Below are 17374 nucleotides of genomic sequence, written 5' to 3'. Positions count from 1 at the left end.
GGGAGGGCCGGCGACGGGGCGGGGGAGCGACGGCAACGGGGCGGGGGAGCGACGGTGACGGGGCGAGGGAGCGATGCGGCCGGCGACAGGGCGGCGGCGGGCGAGCCTAGAGCGCCATCGACGGGGGCTGTTCGGTGTGTGTGGATGAGATGCGAACAACGTTTTTTTTACCTGGATGGGTGGGGAGAGAGGGAGGGGATAACCCCACAGTTTTTTTTACCTGAAAAAAAATAACCCCATCTCTTTGCCATCTGCCAGCAGATGGCAAAGAATCTTTGCCGTCTGCTGGCAGATGGCAAAGAGGTGGGGCTGGTATGCCATTACACGCTTGACGGCCACAGGATTTGCCAACCTCTTTGCCATCAGCTGGCAGATGGCAAAGACCTGGCTGATGGCAAATTCCCTGTTTCCAGTAGTGTACTTGGATAGTTGTGCTGGTTGTGTTTTCAGGGAAAGAACAGTCGACGAAGCTGACGTACTATTGAATAATATGTTGACTAATGAAAATAATTGGACTCTTCCCGAGCCAATTCCTGAAGTAATTCCTGAACCAATTCAGCCAACTCCTGAGCCTATTCCTAAACCCACTCCGAAGAAGAGATGTGTTTTATTTCTCAGTCCTGAAGATATGCAAGAGGCAAAGAAATCAGTGAAAGAAAAAGGTATTAAAGATGAAGATGTTAAGAATTTACCTCCTATTGAAGAAATACATGGTCTTAGTTTACCGCCTGAAGAACCACATTGTCTTGATAACCCGACACAGGTAGTAAAGGTAAATTCTCTCTATAGATATGATAAAATTGAAATACCCTCTACTAGATTTCATAGCCCATGCTTAGATGAATTTGATGACTTTATGGCTAGACAAGAAAGTTTTAATGCTTATGTTGGTAGAGAGTTGAAGAATAATGCTTTCGAGATAGGACGCGTAGGTGATAATCTAGGTAGAGTTAAAGATGAAATTCACCGCGTTAGCAAATATGCTTCTATGGTTGCTACTCAAGCTGAGCAAGTACTTAAAGTTCAAAATGATTTGCTTGATGAATTGAATAATAGAAATGACTTTGCTGTTAGAGTGGCTACTAGAACTGGTAGAATGACTCAGGAACCTTTGTATCCTGAAGGCCACCCTAAGAGAATCGAGCAGGATTCTCAGAGAAATAATTTAGAGGCACCTAGTTCTTCTAAGAAGAAGAAGAAGAAAGACGAGTAGTAGTAGAGGCGCGCACGTGTCGTAGTAGAGGCGCGCACGTGTCGTGGTAGAGGCGCGTACATGTCGTAGTAGAGGCGCGCACGTAGCATGTACACGTACATATAGCGGCCAGTGTGCAAGAAAGAAAATATGGTCACGTATGTGTACATACGGGCGGAGTCTCGAACGCCTACTCGCGCATACGTATGGCCAGGGCTCTTGTACATGGCTAGGTCGGAACGGAGAAACAACGTCGTCGTCGTGTTCATGGGGAGCCAACCGGCTGGGTCGGATCGGAATGCGTTGTCGTGTTCATTGGGAGGGCTTGGATGGAACAGGCGATGGAAACGAGGCCCGGCGTACCGCAGAATGGAGGAAACGACCTTGTATTCGACCGGCCACGTTCGAAACAGGATCCTGTTCATCAAGAGGGGTGTGTCGTATCACAAAATGAAGGAAACGGACCTCCTACGGTCCAAACGGGGGTCCTATTGATCGAGAGGGGTGTGGCGTACCGCAAAACGAACGAAACAGACTTGTGTTGGAGTGCTACAGTCGAAACAGGGGTCCTGTTGATCGGAGGGGTGGCGTACCGCAAAACGGACGAAATGGACTTGTGTTGGAGCGCTACAGTCGAAACGGGGGTCCTGTTCATCGGGAGGGGTGTGGCGTACCGCAAAACGGGACTCCACGGGATACTGTTCATCTCCACCGTCGACCTCCTCCAGCCTCCATGGGCTACCGTCGGTCTTCTCCAGCCTCCACGGGCTCCCGTTCATCTAGCCTACACCGTGCGCTACTCCACCGGCTACTGTTCAACCACTCCTCCACCGTCTACTGTTCATCCAGCCCTCCACGGGGTTGTCCTGTTCATCCAGCCCTCCACACCATGGTGTCTTGTTCATCCAGAGGCAACGCCACCGCTCACTGTTCATCCACACCCCCCCCCCCCGCAGCGCTCACTGTTCATCCAGAGAGGCAGCATCGATCGGTTTCAATTAGTAGCAGTAGCGAAGGAATCGCTCGATCGGGTTCAGTTAACAGCCATCGATCGATCGCTCGGGTTCAGTAACGTGTAGCCTGCAGTGCAATCGCTCGGGTTCAGTTAGAGCCCAACGCCTCGCTCAGGTTCAGTTAGAGCCAACGCCTCGCACACACGTGCATACGTGTACGAGAGAAACGCGCATCGCTCGGCTCCCCACCACCCACCGTAACCGAGAACTCCCCGAAATTTTCCTTGCCCTCACTTTTAGCACGGGTTTTTCCGTCATGGACGGCCCAAAGAATGTCATGCAGCTGCGTCTCCAGCCCGCCCAGGACGAAAAGCCCATTTTCTGTCATGATTTTTTGTCATAGAAGTAGGATCCCACCACATCTATGATGATACCGGGTTTTGTCACAATTATCATCATAGAAGTGTCATATGTATGACATAATTTTTTTTCGTTCGGCCCAAAATGTCACGAATGTGTCTTTTTTTGTAGTGTCTTCGCCGAACTAGTGCACCTATACAATTTACCATTGTATTGGGTGTGTTGGGGACACAAGAGACTCTTTGTTATTTGGTTGCAGGGTTGTTTGAGAGAGACCATCTTCATCCTACGCCTCCCACGGATAGATAAACCTTAGGTCATCCACTTGAGGGAAATTTGCTACTGTCTTATGAACCTCTGCGTTTGGAGGCCCAACAACGTCTACAAGAAGAAGGTTGCATAGCAGACATCAAGCTCTTTTCTGGCGCCGTTGCCGGGGAGGTTAGTGCTTGAAGGTATATCTTTAGATCTTGCAATTGAATCTTTTTGTTTCTTGTTTTATCACTAGTTTAATCTATAAAAGAAAATTACAAAAAATGGCATTGAGGGTGCCTCATATACTTTATCTTTTTAATGTCTTTCGTGAAATTAAGGATTCCGATAATTGTGCCAAAGTGTTAGAAGAAGAATGCAATAAAATGTTTGTCATACAATATTTGAATGATGAGCATGACTGCAATGTTGTTAGTATGAATTCTTTGAATATCCATGATGCTAATGATATGCAAAGCCACAAGCTTGGGAAAGCTATGTTTGATGATTATGATATTTTTTGTCCCCCAAGTTTGATGAGCAAATTTATTATGTTGAAAGCATGCCTCCTATTTATGATGATTATATTGATGAAAATGGGTTTGGAAGAGTGTCCACTTTAGGAAGTAATGATCCCACTATTTTGGAGGATGCTGAATCTTATTATAATGATAAAAGTGGATTTGGAGAGGTCTTGACTTTATTTAGTGATGAATCCACTATTTCGGAAGAGGTTCCAATTGATTATGAGAACAAAGTTTCTATCTATGATGATTATTGTGATGAAATGTATGCTATAAAGAATAATGATAACCATGAAACTTGTCATCATGATTTTAATTTTCAATTGGATTATGCCTCACATGATAGTTATTTCATTGAATTTGCTCCCACTATTCCGAATGAGAAGAATTTTGCTTATGTGGAGAGTAGTAAATTTTCTATGCTTGTGCATCATGAAAATAATGCTTTATGTGATAGTTATATTGTTGAATTCATTCATGATGCTACTGAAAATTATTATGAGGCAGGAGTATATGATTGTAGGAATTGCAATAATATCAAGTTTCCTCTCTATGTGTTGAAACTCTTGAAGCTATGCTTGTTTTACTTTCCTATGCTAGTTGATTCTTGTTCCCATAAGTTAGTTGCTCACAAAATCCCTAGGAATAGGAAGTGGGTTAGACTTAAATGTGCTAGTCATATGTTTCATGATGCTCCTATTATGTTTCAATTCTTATCTTTTGTGTGAGCATCGTTGAAATCATCATGCGTAGCTAAAAAGGCATTAAAGAAATGCGCTTGTTGGGAGACAACCCAATATTTACCTCTACTGCTTTTGTGTGTTAACATGATTAAGGTACTGTAGTGATCATGTTTTATAGCTTTTGTTTCAATAAAGTGCCAAGTAAGACCTATGGGATAGCTTACGGTGATAGTTGTGTCGATCCTGCTGAAAATCAAAAACTTTTGCGCCCAGTAAATTAGTTTTAATAATTCACAGAGATGTGCTTTTGATCTGATTCTTTTTGCTCTGGATTGGTACACAATTTCTCAGGTTTTCCTAATTTTGGTAGATTTTTGGAGTTACAGGAGTATTCGAGAGTTACAGATTACTACGACTATTCTGTTTTTGACACATTCTGTTTTCTATGTGTTATTTGCTTATTTTGATGAATCTATGAGTAGTATCGGAGGGTATGAACAATAGAGAAGTTGGAATAAATTAGATATTACACCAATATGAATTTAGAATGAGTTCACAACAGTATCAAAAGTGGTGATTTATTTTCTTATACTAACGGAGCTTACGAGTTTTCTGTTGAGTTTTGTGTTGTGAAGTTTTCGAGTTTTGAGTAAAGATTCGATGGACTATGGAATAAGGAGTGCCAAGAGCCTAAGCTTGGGGATGCCCAATGCACCCCAAGGTAATATTCAAGGACAAACAAGAGCCTAAGCTTGGGGATGCCCTGGAAGGCATCCCTCTTTCGTGTTCGTTCATCGGTAACTTTACTTGGAGCTATATTTTATTCACTACATGATATGTGTTTTTCTTGGAGTGTCATTTCGTTTTATTTTGTTTTGCTTGTTGTTTGAATAAAATATTAAGATCTAAAATTCCTAAATGTTAGAGAGTCTTCACATAGCTGCATAATTATTCGACTACTCATTGATCTTCACTTATATCTTTTGGAGTAGTTTGTTATTTGCTCTAGTGCTTCAACTGTATCTTTTTAGAGCACAGTGGTGGTTTTATTTTGAAAAATAGATGAACTCTCATGCTTCACTTATATTATTTTGGGAGTCTTAAACATCATGGTAATTTGCTTAGGCTACGAATTTAGTCCTAATATGATGGGCATCCAAGAGGGATATAATAAAAACTTTCATATAATGTGCATTGAATACTATGAGAAGTTTGATTCCTTATGATTGTTTGGAGATATGAAGATGGTGATATTAGAGTCATGCTAGTGGAGTAATTGTGAATTTTAGAAATACTTGTGTTGAGGTTTGTCAGTCCCGTAGCATGCACGTATGGTGAACCGTTGTGTAACAAATTTGGAAAATGAAGTATTTCTTTGATTGTCATCCTTTGTGTGGAGGTCGGGATCACGCGATGGTTAACTCCTATCAACCCTTCCCCTAGGAGCATGCGCGTAGTGCTTGGTTTCAAGGACTAATAGATTTTTGCAATAAGTATATGAGGTCTTTATGACTAATGTTGAGTCCATGTATTATACACACTCTCACCCTTCCACCATTGCTAGCCTCTCTAGTACCACACAACTTTTGTTGGTACCATACGCTCACCATATACCTTCCTCAAAACAGCCACCATACCTACCTATTATGGCATTTCCATAGCCATTCCGAGATATATTGCCATGCAAATTTCCATTGTTCCGTTTATTATGACACGCTTCATCATTGTCATATTGCTTTGCATGAGCATGTAGTTGACATCATATTTGTGGCAAAGCCACCGTTCATAATTCTTTCATACATGTCACTCTTGAGTCATTGCACATCCCGGTACGCCGCCAGAGGCATTCATATAGAGTCATATTTTTTCTAAGTATCGAGTAGTAATTCTTGAGTTGTAAGTAAATAAAAGTGTGATGATCTTCATTATTAGAGCATTGTCCCAGTGAGGAAAGGATAATGGAGACTATGATTCCCCCACAAGCCGGGATGAGACTCCGGACGAAAAAAAGGGAGGCCAAAAAAAGTCCAAAAAATGAGAGAAAAAGAGAGAAGGGGCAATGCTACTATCCTTTTACCACACTTGTGCTTCAAAGTAGCACCATGATCTTCATGATAGAGAGTCTTCTATGTTGTCACTTTCATATACTAGTGGGAATTTTGCATTATAGAACTTGGCTTGTATATTACCACGATGGGCTTCCTCAAATGCCCTAGGTCTTCATGAGCAAGCAAGTTGGATGCACACCCACTTAGTTTCCCTTTTGAGCTTTCATACACTTATAGCTCTAGTGCATCTGTTACATGGCAATCCCTACTCAGTCACATTGATATCTATTGATGGGCATCTCCATAGCCCATTGATATGCCTAGTTGATGTGAGACTATATCCTTCTTTTTGCCTTCTCCACAACCACCATATTCTATTCCACCTATAGTGCTATGTCCATGGCTCATGCTCATGTATTGCGTGAAAGTTGAAAAAAATTGAGAATACTAAAGTATGAAACATTGCTTGGCTGAAACTGGGGTTGTGCATGATTTGAATATTTTGTGTGATGAATATGGAGCATAGCCAGACTATATGATTTTGCAGGGATGAGCTTTCTTTGGCCATGTTATTTTGAGAAGACATAATTGCCTTGTTAGTACGCTTGAAGTATTATTGTTTTTATGTCAATATTAAACTTTTGTTTTGAATCTTATGGATCTGAATATTCTTGCCACAATAGAGAAGATTACATTGACAAATATGTTAGGTAGCATTCCACATCAAAAATTCTGTGTTTATCATTTACCTACTCGAGGACGAGCAGGAATTAAGCTTGGGGATGCTTGATACGTCTCCAACGTATCTATAATTTTTTATTGTTCCATGCTATTATATTATCCATCTTGGATGTTTTATATGCATTTATATTTTATTTTATATGATTCTTGGGACTAACCTATTAACCTAGAGCCCAGTGCCAGTTTCTGTTTGTTCCTTGTTTTTGAGTTTAACAGAAAAGGAATATCAAACGGGGTCCAAACGACCTGAAAATTCCCGATGCTTTTTTATGGACCAGAAGAAGCCCCCGAAGCAAAAGAGTTGGGCCAGAAGAGTCCCGAGCCAACCACGAGGGTGGAGGGCACGCCCTACCCCCTGGGAGGGTGCTCCTACCTCATGGCTGACTCGGAGACCCCCTGGCGTGAAACTGATGCCAAAAATTCCTATAAATATAGAAACCCCCAAAAAGAAACCTAGGTGAGGAGTTACACTGCCGCAAGCCTCTATAGCCACCAAAAACCAATCGGTGCCCTATTCCGGCACCCTGCCGGAGGAGGGATCCATCACCGGTGGCCATCTTCATCATCCCGGTGCTCTCCATGACGAGGAGGGAGTAGTTCACCCTCGGGGCTAAGGGTATGTACCAGTAGCTATGTGTTTGATCTCTCTCTCTCTCTCTCTCTCTCTCTCTCGTGTTCTTGATATGTCACGATCTTGACGTACCACGAGCTTTGCTATTATACTTGGATCATATGATGTTTCTCCCCCTCTACCTTCTTGTAATGGACTGAGTTTTCCCTTTGAAGTTATCTTATCAGATTGAGTCTTTAAGGATTTGAGAACACTTGATATATGTCTTGCATGTGCTTATCTGTGGTGACAATGGGATATTCACGTGATCCACTTGATGTATATTTTGGTGATCAACTTGCGGGTTCTGTGACCTTGTGAACTTATGCATAGGGGTTGGCACACGTTTTCGTCTGGACTCTCTGGTAGAAACTTTGGGGCACTCTTTGAAGTTCTTTCTGTTGGTTTGAATAGATGAATCTGAGATTGTGTGATGCATATCATATAATCATACCCGCGGATACTTGTGGTGACATTGGAGTATCTAGGTGACATTAGGGTTTTGGTTGATGTGTGTCTTAAGGTGTTATTTTACTACGAACCCTAGGGCAGTTTGTGAGACTTATAGGAATAGCCCAATGGATTAATCAGAAAGAATAACTTTGAGGTGGTTTCATACCCTACAACAATCTCTTCATTTGTTCTCCTCTATTAGTGACTTTGGAGTGACTCTTTCTTGCACGTTGAGGGATTGTTATATGATCTAATTATGTTATTATTGTTGAGAGAACTTGCACTAGTGAAAGTATGAACCCTAGGCCTTGTTTCGAAGCATTGCAATACCATTTTCGCTCACTTTTATCGCTTGCTACCTTGCCGTTTTTATATTTTCATATCACAAAAACCTATATGTACCATCCATATTGCACTTGTATCACCATCTCTTCGCCGAACTAGTGCACCTATACAATTTAATTGTATTGGGTGTGTTGGGGACACAAGAGACTCTTTGTTATTTGGTTGCAGGGTTGTTTGAGAGAGACCATCTTCATCCTACGCCTCCCACAGATTGATAAACCTTAGGTCATCCACTTGAGGGAAATTTGCTACTGTCCTACAAACCTCTGCACTTGGAGGCCCAACAACGTCTACAAGAAGAAGGTTGCGTAGTAGACATCACGCGGTCGCTACCGGCACCATCAGGAACCGAAAAACACTGTGATCTACACCTTCATCACCGATGCCAAGCACTGCCTCAAAGGCCATTGCACGGGCCCAACTATTGTTAAGATTTCTGCCGGCAGCCGATCAGATGGATGAGTGGCGAGCCACCATCCAAAGTCTAATTGGTTTCATCGAGGCGGGAGGATTACAGCGAGCTAGCCCACCACGGCCTCCCCAGGCAAGGACAACAGCTCATGCTGCTGGCCGCACGGAAGGGGCCACCCCCATGGTGCAATCCCCATCATGGCAACCAATGGAGGAGCCACGAAACCAAGAACCCGATGACGTCTCGATAGCCTCTTCCGACCCTCGAGCGCGTCGAAGCCAACTGCGGGACCCAGAGGACATGCAGGGGGAAGGCGCTCCCGTCGTTGTCGAGCGGTGCCATAACAACCACTGCCGGTCCTATGGGTGCGATGGCCCTGATGTCGACGAGCCCACACTCAGAGATGGCGGGTGCCTACCTTTAGAGGTTGGGTGCCCTGCCTTCACCCATGAGCTGCGGCAAGTCCGTTGGCTGTCTGCTCGCACGTTCAAGACAGAGATACCCAAGAAGTATGATGGGAGACTGAACCTGGCAGAGTTCTTGAGCATCTACACCATCGCTGTTCAAGTTGCCGGGGGAAGGGATGAGAAGGTCTTTGCCAACTACTTCCCTTTAACACTCAAGTCTAATGTGAGGTCTTGGTTGATGCACGTGTTGGAGAACTCCATTTCGACCTGGGCTGACCTGTGCCATGAGTTCATTGGTGCCTTCACGGGCGGCCATCAAGAACCAGGGCGACCCAGCAACTTGCAGCTTCTCTAGCAGAAAGAAGAAGAGACCTTACAAAAGTACTTGCAGAGATTCAGCTGAGTCCATGGAAATATCCCAGACATCCACCCGGCAGCTGTGATAGCTGCCTTCCAATCCAACGTGCGCAACGGCAGGATACGTTGCAAGATGAGCATTCGGTTGCCCAAGACTGTGAAGGAGCTTTACACCTTGGTGGACAAGTGTGCTCGGGTGGATGAGGGGAAGAAACTCCCTAGGGAGGAAGATTGTGTCGACATCGACTCAGAGGATGATGACGGGACCACCAGTCAGAAGAAGAAGAACAAGAAGTGCAACAAGAAGCACAAGGATAAGGCAGTGATGACCGTTGAGGGATCGGGCATGCCTAGTACCGGCAAGAAGGCTATGGCTAAAGCCCCGGGCAAGGAAGTTGCCGCATGTGCTGACTGCGGGAGGCTGCAGCTCCCGAGAAAGCTGGGAAAGCGATGGGCCATATTGCAAGATTCATCGGACAAAGGGCCACGATCTCCAGGAGTGTCATCAGGTTGAGTAGCTCGTCAAGAGGCAGAGGGCTGAGTATGAGAAGCGTGATAAGGAAAAAGGTCAAAATGGTACTGGCAGGAAGGCCGGGGCGGTGAAGTAAATCGCCCCGGCATGGCTCCTCGGAACCAAGGAAAACCCGCCAGGGGCCAAGAGAAGGAGGATTCCAATGATGAAAGTGATGGAGGGGATGAAGAGGAAACCAACAAGCAGGAATTCCAGAAGGCTACTGACGCCCTGTGTATTGACGGGGTGCATCTTCGCACTCCTCTCACCGCCAACTTAAATAGTGGGCACGTAAGGTCAATGCCATGGAACCAGCGGCAGATTCTTAGAAGCCACTCAAGTGGTCACGCATGCCCATCATCTTTGATGAACAGGACCACCCTGACCGCATCACTGCGGTAGGGTGCTTGCCGTTGTTGGTCTCACCAACAATTCGCAACCTCAAAGTCACAAAGTTGTTGGTTGACGGTGGGGCCGGGTTGAATCTGATTTCCCCAAAGGTTATCCACAAACTCCAGATAGCAGAGGAAGAACTTAAGGTCACGGGCACATTTCAAGGAGTCAATCTCGGCAGGAGTCATCCTAAGGGAAAGATCATGTTGCCAGTGACATTCGGAGGAGAGTTGAATTACCAGACTGAGAAGGTTATGTTTGGTGTGATCGATCTCCCCCTGTCGTACAACGAAATCCTTGGGCGCCCCGCCCTAGCCAAATTCATGGCGGCACCCACTATGCCTACAACACCTTGAAGACGCCAGGGCCGATGGGCATCTTTTCCATTCCGTTAGAAAAGAAAGACGCAATTATTTGTGTGGATAAGATGTACCGGGACACAGTTGCGGCAGAGGCTGCTGATGCCACAGTTCCCACCACGGAAAGCAAAGGAAAGAAGAAGGCTAACAGGGACACCGGCAAGGAATCCTGGAAGCGTACCTCTTCAGAGTGTGCCACACCTGTTGATGACGTGCCGGAGAGTTCCAACAACAGGAGGTCCAAGGCTGCTGCACCCCATGTAAAAAAGGTCTCGGCAGGGCTGGCTGGCGCTGATGGTACTTTCACTATTAGTGCCACCCTTGATGACAAATAGGAAAGCGCGCTCATTGCCTTCCTGCAGGTGAATATCGATGTGTTTTCCTGGCAACCATCAGATATCCCCGGTGTTCCCAAGGAGTTAATTGAGCACCACCTTGTTGTCTGCCCACATGCCCGACCCGTCAAGCAAAAGGATGGGAAGCAGGCCTTAGAGCAACAGTAGTTCATTGCCGAGGAAATCAAGAAACTTGAGGCAGCTAGTTTGGTCAGAGGAGTGCTACATCCAACATGGTTAGCAAACCCAGGGGTTGTGTGCAAGGCTAATGGGAAATGGAGGCTTTGGATAGATTTCACAGATCTAAACAAGGCATGCCCGAAGGACCAATTCCCCTTGTCACGCATCGACCATATTGTGGATTCCACTCCCGGGTGCGATTTGCTCTCCTTTCTAGATGCATACTCTGGATATCATCAGATCTTTATGTCCAAGGAAGATGAAGAAAAAACCTCATTCATCACCCCATGTGGCACATACTGCTTTGTGCGCATGCCTTTCGGGTTGAAGAGTGTCGGGTCTTCTTTTGCAAGAGTAGTCCAAATTGGTTTTGAACCACAGTTGCACAGGAACATTGAAGATATTGTGGTCAGGACCAAGGACAAATCAACCCTCATCCAGGATTTAGAAGAGACATTTGCTAATCTGTGCATGATCAACTTGAAGCTGAACCCGGAGAAGTGTGTGTTTGGTGATCCCTTTGGCAAGCTACTTAGTTTCTTTGTGTCCCACCATGGGATCGAGGCCAACCTAGATGAGATCAAGGCCATCGAGCAGATTAGGCACCCAAGACAGTTAAGGATGTGAGGCGTTTGACAGGATGCTCGGTTGCACTTAGCAGGTTCATTTCCAAGTCTATCAAGCGCACCTTGCCGTTCTTCAAAATTTTGAATAAGGCAGGACCCATGAAGTGGACCCCGGAAGCAGACGTAGTGCTACAAGATTTGAAGACCTACTTGTCTTCTATGCCCACTTTTGTTGCACCCAAACCATAAGAGCAATTACTGCTATATCTAGCAGCGACAAATCAAGTGGTTAGCGCGACATTAGTGGCACAGTGGGAAGTGGAGGAGATAGCAGCCTCAACAAGTGTCTCGTCCAGGGAAGAGAGAGAGAACAGCCCGACAAGGCCAGATGTGGATTAGGACAAAGAGGAGCACGACAACGGAGACAACCTCAAGGACGCGACAAGGAAGAAGATGGTGCAGCGCCTAGTATACTTTGTCAGCTCCCTGTTGCAGGGGGCTAGATCCAGGTATTCTGGCATGCAAAAGTTGATTTTTGTCCTTGTCATGGCCTCAAGGAAACTGCACCACTACTTCCAGCCCATGAGATCACGGTTGTCAACCGCTTCCCTTTGTAAAGGATACTCCGAAACCCAGAGGCTACCGGCAGAATAGTGGAATGGGCATTGGAGTTATCCAGCTTTGGTCTGAAGTTTGAAAGCACATCAACGATTCAGAGCAGGGCATTGGCAGAGTTTACTGCAGAATGGATGCCAACCCCCTGATGAATAAGTACTGGAAGCAGTTATCCCCGGCAAGGAAGCGCCCCAAGAATGGATCATGTATTTCGATGGTGCCTTCTCCCTACAAGGTGCAGGGGCCCGCATGGTTCTCATTGCTCCCACAAGAGAGCACCTGAAGTACGTCTCCAGATACATTTTCCCCAGAAGGAGGCGACCAAAAATATAGCAGAGTATGAAGGGTTCCTTGCCAGGCTCAGGATTGCCACAAAATTGGGAATCAAGAAGCTGATCATTCGAGGAGATTCACAACAAGCTGACCATTCGATGGAGGCATACGTCAAGGAAGTGAGAGGACTGTAGGAGCACTTTGACGGATTGCAAACGGAGCACGTACCCCATAGGGAAAACAACATTGCTGATCATCTGTCAAAGTGCGCTGCGTAGAAGCTTCCTGTGGAACCATGAACTTTTGTTCTCCAGCTTACTCAGCCCTCCGTATCCCCGACAACAATGGCCAGAAAGTGAAGGAAATTGGACTCCGGTAAGCCTCTTAGGGCTCTTGGCAGGGACCCTGTCGGAAACAACTCCCCTTCGATTGCCGGGCTGCACCCTCCTGCCGGGTCATTGGTCCCCATGAAGTCTGCTAGAACTACGTCGGTATTTCCCCAAAAAGGAAGGGATGATGCAGTATAGCGATGGTGGGTATTTCCCTCAGTGATGAGACCAAGGTTATCAAACCACTAGGAGAACCTCCTCACACCACACAAACAACACCTACACACAAATAACAAATACTCGCAACCCGACGTGTTAAAGGGCTTGTCAATCCCTTTCGGGTATGGTGCCTCAAGTAGGCAAATAACATGTGGTAAAAAGTGGTAGATAGGATAAATATATCATGGGACAAATAAATTGCAGCAAGGTATTTTTGTATTTTTGGTTTAATAGATTTGAAAATAAATGCAAGGGAAAATAGATCGCAAAGGCAAATATGATGAAAAGAGACCCGAGGGCCGTAGGTTTTACTAGTGGATTCTCTCGAGAAAAATAGCAAATGGTGCAAAAAAATTACTGTTGGGCAATTGATAGAACTTCAATTAATCATGACGATATCCAGGCAATGATCATTATATAGGCATCACATCCAGGATTAGTATACCGACTCCTACCTGCATCTACTACTATTACTCCACACATCGACCGCTATCTAGCATGCATCTAGTGTATTAAGTTCATGAGAAAAAGGAGTAATGCAATAAGAACGATGGCATGACGTAGATGAGATCCATTTATATATTGCGGCAGATATTGATCTCATCTTGTTATCCTTAGTAGCAACGATACATACGTGTCGGTTCCTTTTTTTTCACTGGGATCAAGCACCGTAAGATCGAACCCACTATAAAACACCTCTTCCCATTGCATGATAAATAGATCAAGTTGGACAAACAAAACCCAAATATCGGAGAAGAAATACGAGGCTATAAGCAATCACGCATATAAGAGATCAAAGAAGACTCAAATAACTTTCATGGATAAAAACATAGATCTGATCATAAACTCAAAGTTCATCGAATCCCAACAAACACACCGCCAAAAGACTAACATCCTATGGATCTCCAAGAGACCATTGTATTGATAATCAAGAGAGAGAGAGAGGAAGCCATCTAGCTACTAACTACGGACCCGTAGGTCTACAAAGAACTACTCACGCATCATAGGAGAGGCAGCAATGGAAGTGGTGAACCCCTCCATGACTGTGTCTAGGTTGGATCTTGGTGGTTCTGGACTCTGCGGCGGTTGGATCAATATTTCTCGACTCCCCTAGGGTTTCTGGAATATTTGGGTATTTATAGAGCAAAGAGGCAGTTCGGGGGCACGCGAGGTGGGCACAAACCCCCAGGGCGCGCCTGGGCCTCCTCGCGCGCCCTGGTGGGTGCGGCTCACCTCGAGCAGCCCCTCAGGTGTTTCCTTGGCCCATTGGCTTTCTTCTGGCCCAAAAAATCATCCAGGAGTTCCGTTGCATTTGGACTCAGGACATGCAGAAAACATCAACTGGCACTGGGCACTATGTCAATAGGTTAGTACCAAAAAATGATATAAAATGACTATAAAATGATTGTAAAACATCCAAGAATGATTATATAATAGCATGGAACAATCAAAAATTATAGATACGTTGGAGACGTATCAGCATCCCCAAGCTTAATTCCTACTCGTCCTTGAGTAGGTAAATGATAAAAACAGAATTTTTGATGTGGAATGTTGCCGAACATGTTCATCACATTCTTTTCTTTATAGCATGGACATATGGACTTTTATATGATTCAAAGCAATGGTCTAGTTTTGACATGAAGACTTTAATACTCAAGCATACCAACAAGTAACCATGTCTTTGAAAATATCAACACTAAAGCAAGTTATCCCTAGCCCATCATGCTTAATCATTGATCCATTCATGAAACACACTCGAATATTAGCTACACCCAATGCTCAAATACGATCATAGTGCCCTTTAGTTGGTGCTTTATAAGAGAAGATGGAGACTCAAATTCAAAATAAAAAATTACATAAGTAAAAGAAAGGCCCTTCGTGGAGGGAAGTAGAGATTTGTAGAGGTGCCAGAGCTCAAAGTTTAAATTGAGAGATGCAATTATTTTTGAGAGGCATACTTTTCCTACCAACGAAAATGACTTGGAGCATCCCAACACTTTCCATGCTAGATACATCATAGGCGGCTCCCAAACAGAAAATATAGTTTATTCCTTTTTCCACCATAACATTCACTTTCCATGGCTAGCCGTATCCACGGGTGCCTTCCATATCAACACTTTCCAAGGAATTTGTTATTTGACAACATAAAGTAAATTCATCTTTCATTTCGGGACTGGGCATCCCTAACACCTTTGCCGTACTCTCGACCAATGAGAAGTGAATAAACACTCATCGTGAGAATAACACATCTAGCATGGAAAATATTGGCTACCCTTTACCGCCTCGCGAGTAGTAGAGCACACAAAAGAGAAATTTATTTTGAACATTAGAGATGGCACATGCAAATTTGCTTAGAACGACATGGAAATACCGCATATAGGTAGGTATAGTGGACTCATAAGGCAAAACTGGTTTAAAGGGTTTTGGATGCACAAGTAGTGATCATACTTAGTGCAAAATGAAGGCTAGCAAAAAGATTGAGAAGCGACCAACCAAAAAGCGAAAAATCTCGTACCCAAGCATTAAGCATAAGTAACACCAAATAATGCACCATAAGTAGGATATAAATTTCATTGAATAACTATTGACTTTCGTGCTTGCATAGGGAATCAGAAACCTTAACATCAATGTTCTTACTAAAGCACAATTACTCATCAACACGACTCACATATCATATCGTCATATCTCAAAACCATTACTAAGAATCAAGTTTATTTTTTCCAATGATCTTCATGAAAGTTTTTATTATATCCTCCTTGTATATCTATCACTTTGGGACTATTTTCATATGTTGCTTTTGATAAGCTCAAGCAAATATAAGTGAAGATCATGAGCATAATTTTTTCTTTCTTTCAAAATAATCTAAGTGAAGCAAGAGAGAATTTCTTAAAAAATTACTAACCCCCAAATAAATCTAAGTGAAGCATGAGCGCATTTCTTCAAAATTAACAAAGCACACCGTGCTCAAAAAGATATAAGTGAAGTACCAGAGCAAGTCCATGGCTCTAAAAATTTAAGTGAAGCATAGGAGCAAGCATAGCATAATTTTTGGCTCTCTAAAAAGGGTGTATCATGCAAGCATTCGACACTTAATACACAAAGCAAAACAAGCAAAGACGCATATCATACAAGACACTCCAAGCAAAACTGATATCATGTGATGAATAAAAATATTAGTTTCAAGTAAAATACCGATGGTCGTTAGAAGAAAGCGGGGATGCCACTCGGGGGCATCCCCAAGCTTAGTTGCTTGCTACTTCTTTGAATATTATCTTGGGGTGCCTCGGGCATCCCCAAGCTTAGACTTTTGCTTATCCTTATTCCTTCATCCATCGTAAGATAACCCAAAACTTGAAAACTTCAATCACACAAAACTCAAACAAAACCTTCGTGAGATCCGTTAGTATAAGAAACCAAACCACTACTATAAATACTGTAGAAAACCTATTCTTATTTTGTTTTTGCATTATATATACTATATTACAACTTTTCTATAGGCAAAAACTCATCAAAGAAAACCATAGAATTATCAAAACAAGCACACAACACAAGAAAACAGAATCTGTCAAAAAACAGAAAGTCTGTAGCAATCTAAAAATTTCGAATACTTATGTAACTCCAAAAATGATGAAATAAATTGGTGGACGTGAGTAATTTGTCTAATAATCCTATTAAAAAATAATCAACATAAAATCACTCTTATGTAAAAAATAACAATGAATCTCGTGAGTGCAAAAGTTTCTGTTTTTCAGCAAGATCAAATAAACTTTCACCCAAGTCTTCCCAAAGGTCTTGCTTGGCACAAACACTAATTAAAACACAAAAAACACAATCATAGCAGTAGCATAATTGTTCTAACACTCAAGAACAGAAAACAAAAATAAATTTTATTCGTTGGGTTGCCTCCCAACAAGCGCTATCGTTTTATGCCCGTAGCTAGGCATAACGCGTAAGATCCAAGTTTTGTCTCCCTTATCCTTGTTTCCCTTGGAAGTATTTGTGTCGGGAGGTTTTGTAAATAAGACAAAAAAACATTATCCATAGAAACCTTAGCACTATAGAGTTGCTTTCTATCATAACCCATTTGATTTTCGGCAGCAATCCGAGAATAGTGTTGATTCAGATTGTTAAAAACTTGTTGGGTCATATCTAAAACGGGGACTTGCTTTTTAAGATTCTCATCAAAGATTTGGTTATCTCCAAGCAAATGTCTCAAAGCATAATCACTATTATAAAGAATTTGATCAATCACCGGTT

This window comes from Triticum aestivum, chromosome 3B (assembly GCF_018294505.1).
Source record: "Triticum aestivum cultivar Chinese Spring chromosome 3B, IWGSC CS RefSeq v2.1, whole genome shotgun sequence".
Taxonomy (NCBI): Eukaryota; Viridiplantae; Streptophyta; class Magnoliopsida; order Poales; family Poaceae; genus Triticum; species Triticum aestivum.
This window is presented reverse-complemented; position numbering follows the sequence as displayed.